This window comes from Chanodichthys erythropterus, chromosome 16 (genome assembly GCF_024489055.1).
Source record: "Chanodichthys erythropterus isolate Z2021 chromosome 16, ASM2448905v1, whole genome shotgun sequence".
Taxonomy (NCBI): domain Eukaryota; kingdom Metazoa; phylum Chordata; class Actinopteri; order Cypriniformes; family Xenocyprididae; genus Chanodichthys; species Chanodichthys erythropterus.
This window is the reverse complement of record NC_090236.1, coordinates 10,476,992-10,494,847: the sequence shown is the minus strand read 5'-3', so window position 1 is coordinate 10,494,847 and position 17,856 is coordinate 10,476,992. Positions and strand designations below refer to the sequence as shown.

Genomic DNA, 17,856 nt, shown 5'->3' with positions numbered 1-17,856 from the left:
CGCCCTCTTGTGACCTGGAGTTTAAGGAAACTGCTCTTTTTGTGGCAAAGTGGGTACCGCTGGACTCCGGAGAGCCAGCGGCGGTAGATGGACAGCCGCCACAAAATCCCCCCGGCCCTCCTCCGGGGGTGGGAGAGCAGATGGAATACTCTCCCAAAGGGCAGGAACCTTCCGCTCCAGGTCGCCCGTCTCAGGGCCGAGTTTTCCCCGACCGCGACCGGTACCCTGCTGTTTGGCTGGTGTAGGCTGCTGCTTTGCCAACTTAGCAGGGGCGGAGGAAGATGCAGGCGGGCGCCCTCGGCGACGAGCGGGCTGAGGCTGAGCCACGGGCGGCTGGGTGGAGGCAGCAGCGGACCGCCGTGGCATGACATGTCTGATAGCCTCAGCCTGCTTCTGTGCAGCGGAGGACTGTTGGGCACAGCTCTCCACCGCGTCGCCGAAAAGGCCGACCGGAGACACGGGGGAATCCAGGAACCGATGTTTGTCGGTCTCCCTCATGTCTGCCAAGGTCAGCCAGAGGTGGCGTTGCTGGGCTACCAGAGTAGACATCGCCTGGCCAACAGAACGCGCTGTCACCTTAGTTGCCCGGAGGGCAAGGTCAGTGGCAGCGCGCAGCTCCCCAAGCAGCTGTTGGTCAGGACCTTCCTGGGGCATCTGCGACAGCGCTTTTGCCTGATAGACCTGCAAAAGGGCCATCGCGTGCAGGGCAGAGGCAGCCTGCCCACAGGCACTGTAAGCTTTCTCAGTCAGACCGGCTGAGAATTCACAGGCCTGGGACGGGAGACGCGGCTCACCGCGCCAGCCAGCGGCCGTTGGACACAACTGCGTCGCAACAGACCACTCGACTGGCGGGATCCTCGCGTACCCCCTGGCTAGCCCGCCGTCCAGGGAGGTGAAGGCGGACGAGGGACCAGGCCCTGTACGAGCCCCATGCGGAGCTTGTCAAGACCTGGTCACCTCATCGTGTACTTCCGGGAAGAAAGGCATTGGGGCGGGACGCTGGATTTGACCAGCGCGACCCCCCCCCAAGTACCAATCGTCCAACCGAGATGGGCCGGGACAGGGTGGAGGGTTCCACTCAAGCCCGACGCACAAGGCGGCCCGGGAGAGCACAGCCGTGAGCTCGGGATCCGACTCGGGCAACGCTACCGTCCCAGGCGGCAGCGCGTCCGAATCCTCCCCCGAGGACTCAGGCTCACCTTCCGATGCAGCGATCGACATCCGATCCGCCGCCGGCACACCAAAGGTAACGGCTGGACAGTCCGTAGAGGGCTCAGCGGAAACCAACGGTGGCACGATGGGTTGCGGTGCTGATGAGGCGGCAGGGGCCCGAGGAGCGTTTCTGCTCGGCGGGGAAGCCCTGACCGTAATCCTCAGGTCACCCTTCCTATACAGCGCCGTACCGTCATTCCGGTTCCCGGGGCCGGAAAAAACGGTCGTACGCGGCATAGGAGAGGGGACCCCCACTTCCTGAGACTTCAGGAAGGAGAGCCTCGACCTCAGCACCGCGATAGTCATGTTCCCGCAATGGGAACATGAACCATCCACAAAAGCTGCTTCAGCGTGCAGAATGCCCAAACACGAGATGCAACGATTGTGCCCATCAGCAGGGACCAGGGAACGACCGCACCCATTAACGCACAGACGAAATGACATACTGTCAGGGTTCGTCTGTAAAGCTCTTTTAGAAGGGGAAGTCAACTCACTCGTGCTGAAGCACCCAGGGAGCGACGCGATGTGTCAGGTACACCACTCCCTGACACACCGAGGAACCGGCCCAAATCGCTACACACGCACACACTCTTTGTGTTGCTGTGAAAACAGCAGTTTTCGAGCTTATAGCTCAGCTCCTCGGAAACTCGCGACCTCGCTGAACGTGCCCTTTCACCAGCACTGAAAGCTCGCTGTAAATCCTCTTCTGTTTAGGCAAAGTTTTAGAATAAATAAACGAAGAAAGGAGTCTTCTAAACAGGACACCAGGGAATGGCTCCGAAGCGAAAGACAGAGTGCGATTGCATCTGCTTCCTATTTATATACACCTGACGGGGGCGGTGCGCATTATGCAAATATCGCACGCCAATTCCATGGGCTTGTTTTAGTTTACACTAAGATGATAGGGCTCTCTAAGCGATATCCCAATTCGTCGGTCACTACTGACGTACGTCGAACGTGACCGACTGAAAGGGAACAGTTCTTCAAGTGTTTCTTGAAAATATACATAATGTGACAGAGAAACATGATCAGATGTAATATTTTCCTCTTGATAGTGTGTTATTGTCTTTTATCTTTCAGATGGCATTTCTGTCTGTCACAGAACTAGAGATTTCTCCACATCGACCAGAAAGATCAGGGTAGGGTTGCACCAGCCGTTCGTAAGTTCTTTCTTAAATTGGAACGTAAAGTCCACACTAGTGGCTTAGTAACTACTAGCTAGTTTGTAACTAACTCTGTACTTTATTCGGTTGCACCATTTGTTCTTAAGGCAGAACGTAGCTAGTAGCTCGTAAGGTCTCCGTAAAGTAATGCGTAGTCGCATAATATGACGTTTACCTTCAGTGATCCTTCAAATACAGGAGCAGAAGTTGTTGAAATTCCGTGAATTTCAGTTTATCCTTCATTCTGACTTATTTTGCCTCACGTAGCTAACAGTAAAAATAAGTTCCCATTAAATATAATAGCCTAGGCCTACTACTTAATCATAAATGTTTTTATATGTAAATAACATTCAGAAACTGTATTTGAAACGAAATGAATAAGGATCAATAAATAAATACTGAAACAACAACAACAACAACAAAAACATAAGAAATTACATTTATTGATTATGACTGATTTTATTTGACATGCACAACACGGAGTGATAGGACCGATGCACACAGCGGCGCGCTGTTTAACGGGTTCGTGTTGAAGAGTGTCTAACAAAGTAATCTTTTCACATGATGTTCTCTCTCTTAAAATTTAAGAGAGTGTAAATGTCAGCAGCATCATATATGTGTAAAGAATGAAGTCTGTCAGGTAAAACAAGAGCTTATTGATGCAGTTCAGTCAGTCTGCTATTTTATTCCAACCGTTACTCCTGATAGGAGGCTTCCGTAAATATTTAGTGTATACGTAGAGTTACGCTTCAACTAAGTTTAATGGTGCAACACAAAAATATTTAGTAGTGCGTAAATTGTAACTTAGTGCCCATTTACGTCAAAACTAGTCTACGTTGTAACTTGCGCACAGCTGGTGCAACTGGCCCCAGATGATTATAAACTGCTGATTCTGCTTTTTGATATATTAAGGACATCTACATTTGCTAAATGTCTGAAATGTGTGTTTTTTCTTGTATCAAAAGTGACTAATAAATGAGGAATATTCCAAATAAAACTGAATAAAAAAAAAAAAAAAAATTCAATTTAGCTATAATTTTTATATCAATATAATATACAGACCTCACATACAAACGCTGAAGAAATTGCCAAGCTTTCCATGGTTGTTTGTACACATCTGGCAAATCTTTTGACCATTTGTCAACTTGCTCTGGAGTAGCTGGCTGGTATGTTCTGTGTGGAACATATTTCTTTACCACTTTTGTGACAGTTCGAGTTCGTCGTTCACCATTTTCCTCATACTCCTCCTCATTGCCAATTTCAACTTAAGTCCTTCTGTTTTTGACAATTACAGGAGCGAGCCTAACCTTCAAGTTGTCCTTTATGATATCATCATGTGTGTTTTCATTGCTGTCAGAGTTCACTGTGGAACTACTGTCACTTTCTCCAAGCAGATAAAGGTCTCGTTGTTCCTCATTCTTCTGGAGATCACTGAATGCATAAAGAAACTCTTGTTCTGCTTTGCTGCTAGATCTTTTTTCCAGAACAGTCTTTTGATTCCAATCGTTTGGAAAGCAAATTTAACAACTTGGTCTTCTCATTTAGTAGTCTTTCTTTTCATTCTGCAATTGTTCAGCTAGTGCTCGAACCTTTGCTTTCTCTGCTGTGTTCTCACGTAGTAATTTGTCAGTCTCACACTTCTGTAGATGCTGTTGAATTTGTTTGACCAAAATTACAGACAAGCCATCTCTGTTTGTGTTTGCTTTTGAGCGCTGCATCTTTCCATAAGCCCTTTTAATGTCCGGCAAGGCCCATTTTCCATTCTCTGAGTGCCTGATGTTGTACTTCTGGCAGATGTCACCCTGGCACTTCCTTAGTCCCAGCCTTTTGTCCAAATATTCATTCAGATTTTCCATCATCTGATCAATAGTAACATTTGGAGGTTCTGTTCCATGTCTTTCAGTTCTTGGCCACAGAGGTGTGAAAACAGAACAAAAGGTGTTAGAGCCGTTAGGTGCTTATTCAGATTTAAATTCTCAGCAATCTTTTAGACTGACCATTTCAGATACATGGATAAATCAAATATGTTTCCAAAATACAAAATTGTGTATTATACCCTCTACTTGTACTCCTAACAATTTCCTAACAATCCAATGTTAAATAACAGTTCAACGTTATTCTTCTTAGTCTGCTAACTCTGCTTAGTTTTCAATACTACATTTAAGACAAAACATTCATTTTCAGGCTAATATTCCTTGTTTCCTTTCTGAAAACTTCTGACTGAAAAGACTTGTTCTATTCTTTTGAGGCCTAGTTCACAAGGCTGAATTTAGTTCAAATTGATCTCTTAGACAATTTACTTTAGATCTTTCCGCATCTTTCATTGGAAGGCAAATAAACATATAGTTCCAAGGCTTTATGCCATCATCTTCTCACCCAGTTAGGGCATTTATTTAAAAATTAAAATAGTGGCTACTGAATTAGCACCCAGTCAAGAAATTATAACTCTTGCAGCAACATCAGTCCCAAGACATTCTATGGTTTCTGCGGTCTCTGGATGAATGGACTTTAACACTTTCTACAGACACAAAGAGAAAGGACCAAGCCTTTGCTTCTACAATCTCTTAATGAACAGACCAAATTGTTTCTTAAACAATTCCTACACACTCCAGAGAAAGGACCAAACTGTGTACCAGGGATGGACAACTCCGGTCCTGGAGGGCCAGTGTCCAGCAGAGTTTAACTCCAACCCTAATCAAACACACCTGAACCAGCTAATCAAGGTCTTTAGGATTAGTAGAAAGTTATAGGCAAGTGAGTTTTTATCAGGGATGGAGATAAACTCTGCAGGACACTGGCCCTCCAGGACCGGAGTTGTCCATCCCTGGTGTATGGACTAAACCTCTTTCTTAAATGATTCCTACAGACTCAAGAGAACAGGGCCAAGCTATAAACCTTATATATATAGATTCTACAGTCTCAGGAGAATGGACTAAAACATTTAAAAGGTTCCTACAGACTCATTAGAAAGGCCCAAGCCTAAAATTCTCAACAGTGCTACACTGTATGTGACTACATTACAAATTTTACTGGTCTACTTATTATTCCTCTTTTTTTTTTTCTTTAAGTTATTTTAAGAGAGCTGATAAGTTTCACTCACCAAATAAATTGTATCCACAGATGCAGTCTGTTGATCTTCAACATAAAAACTGTAGAATCTCCAAGACTTTTGTGTTCACTTCTTGTTGCATTTGGTGAGTTCTCTTCTTGTCAGTCTCTCCTGGCTGGCTCGCCAAATTGTTAGATTTTGCTGTATTTGGCCGTGCAGTCGTTTGGGAGGCATGCCAATGTATTAGATTTCTCTAATACATAAAATAAGTAAGCTTGACAAGAGTTCTTATAGGGAGAAGATTTTATTGGTAGTAGTGGTAGTAGTGTAGCACAGTTCTTCAGCAGCGATGTCAGCGTGTCGGCCTTCAAAACATCTTAACCCAAAGTTCTGTCTGTGGGACAGAACTTTATACATGAAGACACAAGGGCTACAAACAACACAATACTGTTAGGACCTCCCACAGGAGATCGGTCTACCCTGTGATCTACTCTGAGCAATGCTGTTTCTTTGTCATAAACACCCATCAGTTTCTGTGGGCTATACATCTGTATGGGCCATTTGGTTCACACCTTTACAAACACAATCAAATGCATAGAGTTTGGTATGCATTCTGTGTCACATATGTTCTGTTTTGTTCATTTTCTCTCTTGTTGGCATTAGTTCCCTTTCGTGGGAACATCAACGCTACGTCCAATGACGCAATGGGAACCCTCTGCATTTTGTGTTTGTGAAGCACCTCTGTATCCAACCAATGAGAAGATGTGACGTCAGAGGCGGGTGACGTCACGGACAAGGAAACTATAAAGCATACCCGGAAAAAAGAACGCTAGCTTCTGTTGTCTTCAGCAAGCGCTATCTGTATCTTGTCTGTCTTATTTATTGTTGTCTGTCCAAGTTATTACACAGTGATCTCTTCATCTGAGGACAAGAGTTTCCAAGCACAACATAAAAAGACACACACATATATATATATATATATATATATATATATATATATATATATATACATACATAATGGCGGAAAAAAAGCGGCATTTCACTAAGTGTGTTCATCCCTGTCCTCACTTCATCACGGACGGGGATACACACGAGATGCCGCTGCTGAGCCTCGGCGTGGTCCGCACTCGTGGGGTTCACAAATGGATCTGGCAGAGGGGGGAGAGACGGGCCCAGCCCTATCGCTCCCCTTACCTGCCGGACCCAGTGTCTCTCCTCTGGCGGTGGAAGCACGCGCTGTGGTTTCTTCCCCCCGGAGGGAGACACAGACACTCAATATATCTTCCTCCGAGGAGGTTGATGTGGAGGGTGTCAAAGGGGATGAGGAACCGCCGTCCTCATCCCCAGCTTATGAGGAGCTGCTGGAGGTAGTGACCAGGGCAGTTGAAAAGCTAAATATTGACTGGCCCGCGGAAAAACACGAAAATAGACCTAAAAGCAAGTTGGATGAAAGATTCCTTCCAGCACGGTCACTACCCCAGCGTCGGGGTCTGCCGTTCTCTCCCGACCTCCACACCGAGGTGTCGAGGTCGTGGAGAAGACCTGTCCAATATCGTGTCTTCAGCCCCCAAACGTCATTATATAGTAACATCATGGGGCTGAGGCACCACGGCTATGGGGCGATGCCTCGGGTAGAAGAGACGCTTGCGAGCTATCTCTCGCCCGAGTCTGCATCGTCCCTCAGGACCCCAACATTGCCCACAAAGCCCTTAAAAATAACATCTAATTTGGTGGGCAAGGCTTATTTGGCAGCGGGTCAGGCGGCGGCGTGCCTGCATACAATGTCAATCTTGCAGGCATACCAAGCTGATCTGCTGGGGGAGATAGATGAGAGTGGGGCAGCAACATTCGATGCAATCCAAGAGATCCGTAAGGCGACAGATCAGGCTCTCCGGGCCACCAAGGAGACGGCCAAATCAATAGGCCGCTCTATGGCAGCCCTGGTGGCCACGGAGAGGCACTTATGGCTCAATTTATCAGAAATCAAGGACAAAGATAAGAATGTCTTGATGGATGCGCCGCTTTCTCCTGCTGGCCTTTTCGGCGACGCAGTTACAACTGTCGTTGACAGGTTTCAGGAGACACGCAAACAATCAGCGGCCTTCCAGAAAATTCTTCCCCGCCGCTCTCATCCCCCCGAGGCTGCTGGGCGGGAGCAGCCTCGGCCGACAGCCAGCTCCTCAGCGCACAGAGCGCAACAGAAGGCCAGTGTCACTTCCCGTGCTCCCCCAAAAATCATGAGGACCGGGCCGGGCGACACAGGCGAAGCCTTCTGGAGGTAGGACGGATCTGAGGACCGTCATTATCTCTCGGAAGGCTTCAAAGAAGAGGTCCTGACATTATTAGTGCAGGATCTCTCGAGGGCAGCCCCCTCCGAGAGGATTCGGATATCGGGTCCTCCTCGGTGCCCTCAGGGGACCGTCTTGTCAACCCTGCCACCCAGTGTGCGTCAGGGCGCAGCGGTCTCCACCGATCCTCCGAGGAGGGTCGGTCGGCGCTTGATTCGTCTGTCTACCGGTGCGCCGCGTCAGATGGACGAGCCAAGTGCTCAAAAAACACCAGAGACCAGTCTCGAGAGACTGGTTCCCTTAGTAGAACATGTGGAAGAATGGAAACGTCTCCCAAACATTTCGAAGTGGGTATGGCTCATAATAGAATAGGGTTACAGAATTCAGTTCGGTTCTACACCGCCCAGGTTCAACGGGGTGCTTCCCACAGTGGTAACCCCAGAGCAGTCTCTGGTGCAGGGCCGTGCAGAGACCTTTGGAGGGGCAGGTGCTCAAAGTATAAAAGGGGCACATGGAACAAGGCTTTAGCGCTGCTAAAAATATCAATACAGCAATATATTGTGATGCATTCCTTGCTGATTCGGGTATAGATATGGATGATTATGTATTGATACAGCAGCAAATGCTGTGATGCAGTTTTGAAAAAGAAACAGAATGGGAAAGTTTAAAAGTTAAAAAAATATTTTCTTTCCACCTAATAATAACTCTGGGATTAGAAAGTTGTCTTAAGTTGTCCCAACCTAATGTTTTTTTCTTCTCTGTTTTACATAATAATTAAGAACAGCTGTTATAGTAAAAGCTATAGAAAACTTTATAGTAAAATCGACGTGGCCCATGTTTCCTACAGTACAATATAGTTTTATTATCTGATTAAAAAAAAAAAAAAAAAAAACATTAACACATTACACTTTCAGTAGAACCTTTGCAGCTGGTGTGTAAAAGGTGTTTTTATGCATGTTTTGGCTGAGTTTGCTTGGGATTTACACCGTTTTGACCAAGCAGCTGCGCGGATCAGGGAATCGGCATGCCCCTTGCAGCTCCTCGTTAGTATAGTGGACAGTATCTCCGCCTGTCACGTGGAAGACCGGGGTTCGATTCCCCGACGGGGAGACCTCTACCTTGCTGCTGCCCAATGACCCGTACAAATTGATTTTTGCCGCAGCAGGGGCCCGCGGGCGGCCGTCGTAACCGCAGCGTGAGCCAAAAGCGATGCGTTGGCCGGGAATCGAACCCGGGTCAACTGCTTGGAAGGCAGCTATGCTCACCACTATACCACCAACGCTGACGCCCGGACACCGGCCGACGCCGACTTTTGTGCTGTCAGCGAGAAGGCTCGTAACACATTAGCAGCCGGCGGGTGCAGAAGAACTAAACAGCTCTTTGTTTGGTGTGTAAAAAGTGTTTTTATGATGCCATTTAACACACTACACTTTCAGTAGAACCTTTGCAGCTGGTGCGTAAAAGGTGTTTTTATGCATGGAAGTCAGCTGGATGCTGGCTTGCGTTCGACAGATTTCACTCCCCATAAAAAAACTTGCAGTCGGTTTGCAAAAGGATTTTGTACGCTCTGCTTTTAACACTCTTGCGCAGCTTTGCCGTGAGCAGAGCCCCCAAAAATACAGAACACTCGCAAATGTTCCCCTCCACGGAAATCTTTAGTAAAAGGCGAAAGATTTATACGACAATAAAGAGAAACTCGAGCTGTGACTCCGCCCTCTCGGGCCTGCGTTCTCCCTCTACTATACTGCTCTGCTCACTGAGGGTAATCTAGGATGCAAACTCCTGCCAGCAAGCTTTTCATCAGCAGGTCACTTGCCGGTCATCGTGCAGATTTTTGAACGGTAGCGACGGCGTGCCACCTGCAGCTCCTCGTTAGTATAGTGGACAGTATCTCCGCCTGTCACGCGGAAGACCGGGGTTCGATTCCCCGACGGGGAGACCTCTACCTTTGCTGCTGCCCAATGACCCGTACAAATTGATTTTTGCCGCAGCAGGGGCCCGCGGGCGGCCGTCGTAACCGCAGCGTGAGCCAAAAGCGATGCGTTGGCCGGGAATCGAACCCGGGTCAACTGCTTGGAAGGCAGCTATGCTCACCACTATACCACCAACGCTGACGCTCGGACGCCGGCCGATGCCGGTACTGAAGGGAACACATGAACTTATTGACCTGACCTACCGAGCTTTAATGGAGATTTTAGTGGGGTTAGATGCCATGTTGATGGCATTTAACACATTACACTTTCAGTAGAACCTTTGCAGCTGGTGCGTAAAAGGTGTTTTTATGCATGGAAGTCAGCTGGATGCTGGCTTGCGTTCGACAGATTTCACTCCCCATAAAAACACTTGCAGTCGTTTTGCAAAAGGATTTTGTACGCTCTGCTTTTAACACTCTTGCGCAGCTCTGCCGTGAGCAGAGCCCCCAAAAATACGGAACACTCGCAAATGTTCCCCTCCACGGAAATCATTAGTAAAAGGCGAAAGATGTATACGACAATGAAGAGAAACTCGAGCTGTGACTCCGCCCTCTCGGGCCTGCGTTCTCCCTCTACTATACTGCTCTGCTCACCGAGGGTAATCTAGGATGCAAACTCCTGCCAGCAAGCTTTTCATCAGCAGGTCACTTGCCGGTCATCGTGCAGATTTTTGAACGGTAGCGACGGCATGCCACCTGCAGCTCCTTGTTAGTATAGTGGACAGTATCTCCGCCTGTCACGCGGAAGACCGGGGTTCGATTCCCCGACGGGGAGACCTCTACCTTTGCTGCTGCCCAATGACCCGTACAAATTGATTTTTGCTGCAGCAGGGGCCCGCGGGCGGCCGTCGTAACCGCAGCGCGAGCCAAAAGCGATGCGTTGGCCGGGAATCGAACCCGGGTCAACTGCTTGGAAGGCAGCTATGCTCACCACTATACCACCAACGCTGATGCTCGGACGCCGGCCGATGCCGGTACTGAAGGGAACACATGAACTTATTGACCTGACCTACCGAGCTTTAATGGAGATTTTAGTGGGGTTAGATGCCATGTTGATGGCATTTAACACATTACACTTTCAGTAGAACCTTTGCAGCTGGTGTGTAAAAGGTGTTTTTATGCATGTTTTGGCTGAGTTTGCTTGGGATTTACACCGTTTTGACCAAGCAGCTGCGCGGATCAGGGAATCGGCATGCCCCTTGCAGCTCCTCGTTAGTATAGTGGACAGTATCTCCGCCTGTCACGTGGAAGACCGGGGTTCGATTCCCCGACGGGGAGACCTCTACCTTGCTGCTGCCCAATGACCCGTACAAATTGATTTTTGCCGCAGCAGGGGCCCGCGGGCGGCCGTCGTAACCGCAGCGTGAGCCAAAAGCGATGCGTTGGCCGGGAATCGAACCCGGGTCAACTGCTTGGAAGGCAGCTATGCTCACCACTATACCACCAACGCTGACGCCCGGACACCGGCCGACGCCGACTTTTGTGCTGTCAGCGAGAAGGCTCGTAACACATTAGCAGCCGGCGGGTGCAGAAGAACTAAACAGCTCTTTGTTTGGTGTGTAAAAAGTGTTTTTATGATGCCATTTAACACACTACACTTTCAGTAGAACCTTTGCAGCTGGTGCGTAAAAGGTGTTTTTATGCATGGAAGTCAGCTGGATGCTGGCTTGCGTTCGACAGATTTCACTCCCCATAAAAAAACTTGCAGTCGGTTTGCAAAAGGATTTTGTACGCTCTGCTTTTAACACTCTTGCGCAGCTTTGCCGTGAGCAGAGCCCCCAAAAATACAGAACACTCGCAAATGTTCCCCTCCACGGAAATCTTTAGTAAAAGGCGAAAGATTTATACGACAATAAAGAGAAACTCGAGCTGTGACTCCGCCCTCTCGGGCCTGCGTTCTCCCTCTACTATACTGCTCTGCTCACTGAGGGTAATCTAGGATGCAAACTCCTGCCAGCAAGCTTTTCATCAGCAGGTCACTTGCCGGTCATCGTGCAGATTTTTGAACGGTAGCGACGGCGTGCCACCTGCAGCTCCTCGTTAGTATAGTGGACAGTATCTCCGCCTGTCACGCGGAAGACCGGGGTTCGATTCCCCGACGGGGAGACCTCTACCTTTGCTGCTGCCCAATTACCCGTACAAATTGATTTTTGCCGCAGCAGGGCCCGCGGGCGGCCGTCGTAACCGCAGCGTGAGCCAAAAGCGATGCGTTGGCCGGGAATCGAACCCGGGTCAACTGCTTGGAAGGCAGCTATGCTCACCACTATACCACCAACGCTCGGACGCCGGCCGATGCCGGTACTGAAGGGAACGCATGAACTTATTGACCTGACCTACCGAGCTTTAATGGAGATTTTAGTGGGGTTAGATGCCATGTTGATGGCATTTAACACATTACACTTTCAGTAGAACCTTTGCAGCTGGTGTGTAAAAGGTGTTTTTATGCATGTTTTGGCTGAGTTTGCTTGGGATTTACACCGTTTTGACCAAGCAGCTGCGCGGATCAGGGAATCGGCATGCCCCTTGCAGCTCCTCGTTAGTATAGTGGACAGTATCTCCGCCTGTCACGCGGAAGACCGGGGTTCGATTCCCCGACGGGGAGACCTCTACCTTTGCTGCTGCCCAATGACCCGTACAAATTGATTTTTGCCGCAGCAGGGGCCCGCGGGCGGCCGTCGTAACCGCAGCGCGAGCCAAAAGCGATGCGTTGGCCGGGAATCGAACCCGGGTCAACTGCTTGGAAGGCAGCTATGCTCACCACTATACCACCAACGCTGACGCTCGGACGCCGGCCGATGCCGGTACTGAAGGGAACACATGAACTTATTGACCTGACCTACCGAGCTTTAATGGAGATTTTAGTGGGGTTAGATGCCATGTTGATGGCATTTAACACATTACACTTTCAGTAGAACCTTTGCAGCTGGTGTGTAAAAGGTGTTTTTATGCATGTTTTGGCTGAGTTTGCTTGGGATTTACACCGTTTTGACCAAGCAGCTGCGCGGATCAGGGAATCGGCATGCCCCTTGCAGCTCCTCGTTAGTATAGTGGACAGTATCTCCGCCTGTCACGCGGAAGACCGGGGTTCGATTTCCCGACGGGGAGACCTCTAACTTTGCTGCTGCCCAATGACCCGTACAAATTGATTTTTGCCGCAGCAGGGGCCCGCGGGCGGCCGTCGTAACCGCAGCGTGAGCCAAAAGCGATGCGTTGGCCGGGAATCGAACCCGGGTCAACTGCTTTGAAGGCAGCAATGCTCACCACTATACCACCAACGCTGACGCCCGGACACCGGCCGACGCCGACTTTTGTGCTGTCAGCGAGAAGGCTCGTAACACATTAGCAGCGGGCGGGTGCAGAAGAACTAAACAGCTCTTTGTTTGGTGTGTAAAAAGTGTTTTTATGATGCCATTTAACACACTACACTTTCAGTAGAACCTTTGCAGCTGGTGCGTAAAAGGTGTTTTTATGCATGGAAGTCAGCTGGATGCTGGCTTGCGTTCGACAGATTTCACTCCCCATAAAAACACTTGCAGTCGGTTTGCAAAAGGATTTTGTACGCTCTGCTTTTAACACTCTTGCGCAGCTCTGCCGTGAGCAGAGCCCCCAAAAATACGGAACACTCGCAAATGTTCCCCTCCACGGAAATCTTTAGTAAAAGGCGAAAGATTTATACGACAATGAAGAGAAACTCGAGCTGTGACTCCGCCCTCTCGGGTCTGCGTTCTCCCTCTACTATACTGCTCTGCTCACCGAGGGTAATCTAGGATGCAAACTCCTGCCAGCAAGCTTTTCATCAGCAGGTCACTTGCCGGTCATCGTGCAGATTTTTGAACGGTAGCGACGGCGTGCCACCTGCAGCTCCTCGTTAGTATAGTGGACAGTATCTCCGCCTGTCACGCGGAAGACCGGGGTTCGATTCCCCGACGGGGAGACCTCTACCTTTGCTGCTGCCCAATGACCCGTACAAATTAATTTTTGCCGCAGCAGGGGCTCGCGGGCGGCCGTGGTAACCCCAGCGCGAGCCAAAAGCGATGCGTTGGCCGGGAATCGAACCCGGGTCAACTGCTTGGAAGGCAGCAATGCTCACCACTATACCACCAACGCTCGAACGCCGGCCGATGCCGGTACTGAAGGGAACGCATGAACTTATTGACCTGACCTACCGAGCTTTAATGGAGATTTTAGTGGGGTTAGATGCCATGTTGATGGCATTTAACACATTACACTTTCAGTAGAACCTTTGCAGCTGGTGTGTAAAAGGTGTTTTTATGCATGTTTTGGCTGAGTTTGCTTGGGATTTACACCATTTTGACCAAGCAGCTGCGCGGATCAGGGAATCGGCATGCCCCTTGCAGCTCCTCGTTAGTATAGTGGACAGTATCTCCGCCTGTCACGCGGAAGACCGGGGTTCGATTCCCCGACGGGGAGACCTCTACCTTTGCTGCTGCCCAATGACCCGTACAAATTGATTTTTGCCGCAGCAGGGCCCGCGGGCGGCCGTCATAACCGCAGCGTGAGCCAAAAGCGATGCGTTGGCCGGGAATCGAACCCGGGTCAACTGCTTGGAAGGCAGCTATGCTCACCACTATACCACCAACGCTCGGACGCCGGCCGATGCCGGTACTGAAGGGAACGCATGAACTTATTGACCTGACCTACCGAGCTTTAATGGAGATTTTAGTGGGGTTAGATGCCATGTTGATGGCATTTAACACATTACACTTTCAGTAGAACCTTTGCAGCTGGTGTGTAAAAGGTGTTTTTATGCATGTTTTGGCTGAGTTTGCTTGGGATTTACACCGTTTTGACCAAGCAGCTGCGCGGATCAGGGAATCGGCATGCCCCTTGCAGCTCCTCGTTAGTATAGTGGACAGTATCTCCGCCTGTCACGCGGAAGACCGGGGTTCGATTCCCCGACGGGGAGACCTCTACCTTTGCTGCTGCCCAATGACCCGTACAAATTGATTTTTGCCGCAGCAGGGGCCCGCGGGCGGCCGTCGTAACCGCAGCGCGAGCCAAAAGCGATGCGTTGGCCGGGAATCGAACCCGGGTCAACTGCTTGGAAGGCAGCTATGCTCACCACTATACCACCAACGCTGACGCTCGGACGCCGGCCGATGCCGGTACTGAAGGGAACACATGAACTTATTGACCTGACCTACCGAGCTTTAATGGAGATTTTAGTGGGGTTAGATGCCATGTTGATGGCATTTAACACATTACACTTTCAGTAGAACCTTTGCAGCTGGTGTGTAAAAGGTGTTTTTATGCATGTTTTGGCTGAGTTTGCTTGGGATTTACACCGTTTTGACCAAGCAGCTGCGCGGATCAGGGAATCGGCATGCCCCTTGCAGCTCCTCGTTAGTATAGTGGACAGTATCTCCGCCTGTCACGCGGAAGACCGGGGTTCGATTTCCCGACGGGGAGACCTCTAACTTTGCTGCTGCCCAATGACCCGTACAAATTGATTTTTGCCGCAGCAGGGGCCCGCGGGCGGCCGTCGTAACCGCAGCGTGAGCCAAAAGCGATGCGTTGGCCGGGAATCGAACCCGGGTCAACTGCTTTGAAGGCAGCAATGCTCACCACTATACCACCAACGCTGACGCCCGGACACCGGCCGACGCCGACTTTTGTGCTGTCAGCGAGAAGGCTCGTAACACATTAGCAGCGGGCGGGTGCAGAAGAACTAAACAGCTCTTTGTTTGGTGTGTAAAAAGTGTTTTTATGATGCCATTTAACACACTACACTTTCAGTAGAACCTTTGCAGCTGGTGCGTAAAAGGTGTTTTTATGCATGGAAGTCAGCTGGATGCTGGCTTGCGTTCGACAGATTTCACTCCCCATAAAAACACTTGCAGTCGGTTTGCAAAAGGATTTTGTACGCTCTGCTTTTAACACTCTTGCGCAGCTCTGCCGTGAGCAGAGCCCCCAAAAATACGGAACACTCGCAAATGTTCCCCTCCACGGAAATCTTTAGTAAAAGGCGAAAGATTTATACGACAATGAAGAGAAACTCGAGCTGTGACTCCGCCCTCTCGGGTCTGCGTTCTCCCTCTACTATACTGCTCTGCTCACCGAGGGTAATCTAGGATGCAAACTCCTGCCAGCAAGCTTTTCATCAGCAGGTCACTTGCCGGTCATCGTGCAGATTTTTGAACGGTAGCGACGGCGTGCCACCTGCAGCTCCTCGTTAGTATAGTGGACAGTATCTCCGCCTGTCACGCGGAAGACCGGGGTTCGATTCCCCGACGGGGAGACCTCTACCTTTGCTGCTGCCCAATGACCCGTACAAATTAATTTTTGCCGCAGCAGGGGCTCGCGGGCGGCCGTGGTAACCCCAGCGCGAGCCAAAAGCGATGCGTTGGCCGGGAATCGAACCCGGGTCAACTGCTTGGAAGGCAGCAATGCTCACCACTATACCACCAACGCTCGAACGCCGGCCGATGCCGGTACTGAAGGGAACGCATGAACTTATTGACCTGACCTACCGAGCTTTAATGGAGATTTTAGTGGGGTTAGATGCCATGTTGATGGCATTTAACACATTACACTTTCAGTAGAACCTTTGCAGCTGGTGTGTAAAAGGTGTTTTTATGCATGTTTTGGCTGAGTTTGCTTGGGATTTACACCATTTTGACCAAGCAGCTGCGCGGATCAGGGAATCGGCATGCCCCTTGCAGCTCCTCGTTAGTATAGTGGACAGTATCTCCGCCTGTCACGCGGAAGACCGGGGTTCGATTCCCCGACGGGGAGACCTCTACCTTTGCTGCTGCCCAATGACCCGTACAAATTGATTTTTGCCGCAGCAGGGCCCGCGGGCGGCCGTCGTAACCGCAGCGTGAGCCAAAAGCGATGCGTTGGCCGGGAATCGAACCCGGGTCAACTGCTTGGAAGGCAGCTATGCTCACCACTATACCACCAACGCTCGGACGCCGGCCGATGCCGGTACTGAAGGGAACGCATGAACTTATTGACCTGACCTACCGAGCTTTAATGGAGATTTTAGTGGGGTTAGATGCCATGTTGATGGCATTTAACACATTACACTTTCAGTAGAACCTTTGCAGCTGGTGTGTAAAAGGTGTTTTTATGCATGTTTTGGCTGAGTTTGCTTGGGATTTACACCGTTTTGACCAAGCAGCTGCGCGGATCAGGGAATCGGCATGCCCCTTGCAGCTCCTCGTTAGTATAGTGGACAGTATCTCCGCCTGTCACGCGGAAGACCGGGGTTCGATTCCCCGACGGGGAGACCTCTACCTTTGCTGCTGCCCAATGACCCGTACAAATTAATTTTTGCCGCAGCAGGGGCTCGCGGGCGGCCGTGGTAACCCCAGCGCGAGCCAAAAGCGATGCGTTGGCCGGGAATCGAACCCGGGTCAACTGCTTGGAAGGCAGCAATGCTCACCACTATACCACCAACGCTCGAACGCCGGCCGATGCCGGTACTGAAGGGAACGCATGAACTTATTGACCTGACCTACCGAGCTTTAATGGAGATTTTAGTGGGGTTAGATGCCATGTTGATGGCATTTAACACATTACACTTTCAGTAGAACCTTTGCAGCTGGTGTGTAAAAGGTGTTTTTATGCATGTTTTGGCTGAGTTTGCTTGGGATTTACACCGTTTTGACCAAGCAGCTGCGCGGATCAGGGAATCGGCATGCCCCTTGCAGCTCCTCGTTAGTATAGTGGACAGTATCTCCGCCTGTCACGTGGAAGACCGGGGTTCGATTCCCCGACGGGGAGACCTCTACCTTGCTGCTGCCCAATGACCCGTACAAATTGATTTTTGCTGCAGCAGGGGCCCGCGGGCGGCCGTCGTAACCGCAGCGTGAGCCAAAAGCGATGCGTTGGCCGGGAATCGAACCCGGGTCAACTGCTTGGAAGGCAGCTATGCTCACCACTATACCACCAACGCTGACGCTCGGACGCCGGCCGATGCCGGTACTGAAGGGAACACATGAACTTATTGACCTGACCTACCGAGCTTTAATGGAGATTTTAGTGGGGTTAGATGCCATGTTGATGGCATTTAACACATTACACTTTCAGTAGAACCTTTGCAGCTGGTGTGTAAAAGGTGTTTTTATGCATGTTTTGGCTGAGTTTGCTTGGGATTTACACCGTTTTGACCAAGCAGCTGCGCGGATCAGGGAATCGGCATGCCCC

At 49.9% G+C, this 17,856-nt stretch overlaps 15 non-coding genes across 15 annotated transcripts; all 15 read right to left on the bottom strand.

Moving 5' to 3' along the window:
- Positions 1–8,922: 8,922 nt before the first annotated feature.
- trnag-ucc (transfer RNA glycine (anticodon UCC)) lies at positions 8,923–8,994 on the bottom strand. Its single transcript has one exon. It is a non-coding gene; the product is annotated as a tRNA-Gly (tRNA).
- A 306-nt stretch (positions 8,995–9,300) lies between these two features.
- Positions 9,301–9,415, bottom strand: LOC137003958 (U5 spliceosomal RNA). Its single transcript, XR_010892055.1, has one exon. It is a non-coding gene; the product is annotated as a U5 spliceosomal RNA (small nuclear RNA).
- Positions 9,416–9,751: 336 nt separating this feature from the next.
- Positions 9,752–9,823, bottom strand: trnag-ucc (transfer RNA glycine (anticodon UCC)). The gene has a single exon. It is a non-coding gene; the product is annotated as a tRNA-Gly (tRNA).
- Positions 9,824–10,109: 286 nt separating this feature from the next.
- LOC137003961 (U5 spliceosomal RNA) lies at positions 10,110–10,224 on the bottom strand. Its single transcript, XR_010892057.1, has one exon. It is a non-coding gene; the product is annotated as a U5 spliceosomal RNA (small nuclear RNA).
- Positions 10,225–10,560: 336 nt separating this feature from the next.
- trnag-ucc (transfer RNA glycine (anticodon UCC)) lies at positions 10,561–10,632 on the bottom strand. Its single transcript has one exon. It is a non-coding gene; the product is annotated as a tRNA-Gly (tRNA).
- Positions 10,633–11,062: 430 nt separating this feature from the next.
- Positions 11,063–11,134, bottom strand: trnag-ucc (transfer RNA glycine (anticodon UCC)). Its single transcript has one exon. It is a non-coding gene; the product is annotated as a tRNA-Gly (tRNA).
- Positions 11,135–11,440: 306 nt separating this feature from the next.
- On the bottom strand, positions 11,441–11,555 carry LOC137003957 (U5 spliceosomal RNA). The gene has a single exon (XR_010892054.1). It is a non-coding gene; the product is annotated as a U5 spliceosomal RNA (small nuclear RNA).
- Positions 11,556–11,890: 335 nt separating this feature from the next.
- Positions 11,891–11,962, bottom strand: trnag-ucc (transfer RNA glycine (anticodon UCC)). The gene has a single exon. It is a non-coding gene; the product is annotated as a tRNA-Gly (tRNA).
- Positions 11,963–12,387: 425 nt separating this feature from the next.
- trnag-ucc (transfer RNA glycine (anticodon UCC)) lies at positions 12,388–12,459 on the bottom strand. Its single transcript has one exon. It is a non-coding gene; the product is annotated as a tRNA-Gly (tRNA).
- Positions 12,460–13,268: 809 nt separating this feature from the next.
- On the bottom strand, positions 13,269–13,383 carry LOC137003954 (U5 spliceosomal RNA). The gene has a single exon (XR_010892051.1). It is a non-coding gene; the product is annotated as a U5 spliceosomal RNA (small nuclear RNA).
- An 832-nt stretch (positions 13,384–14,215) lies between these two features.
- trnag-ucc (transfer RNA glycine (anticodon UCC)) lies at positions 14,216–14,287 on the bottom strand. Its single transcript has one exon. It is a non-coding gene; the product is annotated as a tRNA-Gly (tRNA).
- Positions 14,288–14,712: 425 nt separating this feature from the next.
- trnag-ucc (transfer RNA glycine (anticodon UCC)) lies at positions 14,713–14,784 on the bottom strand. Its single transcript has one exon. It is a non-coding gene; the product is annotated as a tRNA-Gly (tRNA).
- An 809-nt stretch (positions 14,785–15,593) lies between these two features.
- LOC137003952 (U5 spliceosomal RNA) lies at positions 15,594–15,708 on the bottom strand. The gene has a single exon (XR_010892049.1). It is a non-coding gene; the product is annotated as a U5 spliceosomal RNA (small nuclear RNA).
- Positions 15,709–16,540: 832 nt separating this feature from the next.
- Positions 16,541–16,612, bottom strand: trnag-ucc (transfer RNA glycine (anticodon UCC)). Its single transcript has one exon. It is a non-coding gene; the product is annotated as a tRNA-Gly (tRNA).
- Positions 16,613–17,533: 921 nt separating this feature from the next.
- Positions 17,534–17,605, bottom strand: trnag-ucc (transfer RNA glycine (anticodon UCC)). The gene has a single exon. It is a non-coding gene; the product is annotated as a tRNA-Gly (tRNA).
- Between the last annotated feature and the right edge of the window lie 251 nt (positions 17,606–17,856).